Raw genomic sequence first — 1,340 nt, 5'->3', positions numbered from 1 at the left:
AAAAAAAATACACCATATAATGTTCAATTAATTGTTTATAAAATTAATAAATATCTTCAAATTAAAAAAATTAAAAAATTAAAAGTTTATTTACACGGTACCGGTTTAGGTAGATATAATGTTTTAAAGAATTTAAAAAAAAATTTTAAAATAAGATATCTTTTAGATAAAACAACAAAACCTTTTAATGGTTGTAGATTAAAAAAAAAAAAAAGACGTTAATCTTAATTTTTTTTCTTAAATGGATAGGTGATCGAGTGGTTTAAGGTGTCAGTCTTGAAAACTGAAGTATGTAATAATACCGTGGGTTCAAATCCCACTCTATCCTTTAATTTTAAAAAGCTAGAGACGGATTTGAACCGTCATTAAAGGATTTGCAGTCCTTTACATTACCATTATGTTATCTAGCCAAAAAATAAATTAGAATATATGAATAAAAATAAAAAATTTTTTACCTATAAAAATAAAATTATTTTAACAAATGGATCTTCTTTAAAAATAACATCTATTAAGTATTTAAAAAATTATCAATTAGATTTAAAAATTTTTAAAGAAAAAAGAATTATTACGGATACAGATATTAATTTAAATAAAAATAAATTAAATTTTATAAAAAAAATAATTCAAATATATTAAAATATATATAAATATTTCAAAAATTAATATAAATAAAATATAAATTAATAAAAAATTAAAAATATCTGGTGGAGTAATTAAAGCACTTAATATTATTATTTTTAAATAAAAAAATTTTCTTAAATTAATAATTATTTTAAGTTGAAATATATTATTAAATATAAAAAAAAATAATAAATAAAAATAAATAAATATTATAAAGATATAAATAAATGATGAAAAAATAAAATCAAAATAATTATTGATTTTTGGTTCAAAATAAATAGTTAAAAGATATAAATTAGAAAAATTTAAATTTAATAAAAAATCCCATATATGTGGAATAACATTTGTGAAAATTAAATTTATTATAAAAAAATTAAATATAATAAAAAAAATATAAAATTTTATAAAAAGAAAATTTTCAAATTTATATAAACCTTCTGATAAAAAAAACCAAATTAATAAAATACTTAATTGAATTACTATAAAAGTTGATATAAAAATTGCTATTAAAAAATTAGTAATAAAAATTTCAGTAATATTTGTAAAGATAAAATATTTTAACATATTTTTATTAAGTAAATTATTAACTAATTCATACGCATGTCGAACACTAGTATACACAGGGTTTGGGTTTAAGTCCGGTCACCTTGTTTCAGCCATTCAATCATTTGGAGCACACATTGTGACGTGTGTTCCCTAACTTCCTCACTTACTGACGC

At 17.6% G+C, this 1,340-nt stretch overlaps 2 non-coding genes across 2 annotated transcripts; one reads left to right on the top strand and one right to left on the bottom strand.

Annotated features, from left to right (window-relative positions):
- Nucleotides 1-243: 243 nt before the first annotated feature.
- PITG_30856 lies at nt 244-328 on the top strand. The gene has a single exon. It is a non-coding gene; the product is annotated as a tRNA-Ser (tRNA).
- An 11-nt stretch (nt 329-339) lies between these two features.
- On the bottom strand, nt 340-410 carry PITG_30855. Its single transcript has one exon. It is a non-coding gene; the product is annotated as a tRNA-Cys (tRNA).
- Nucleotides 411-1,340: the final 930 nt, after the last annotated feature.

Source organism: Phytophthora infestans, genomic scaffold (assembly GCF_000142945.1).
Source record: "Phytophthora infestans T30-4 supercont1.129 genomic scaffold, whole genome shotgun sequence".
NCBI lineage: Eukaryota > Oomycota > Peronosporomycetes > Peronosporales > Peronosporaceae > Phytophthora > Phytophthora infestans.
The sequence above is the reverse complement of the archived record's forward strand: the minus strand, read 5'-3'. Positions and strand labels throughout refer to the sequence as shown.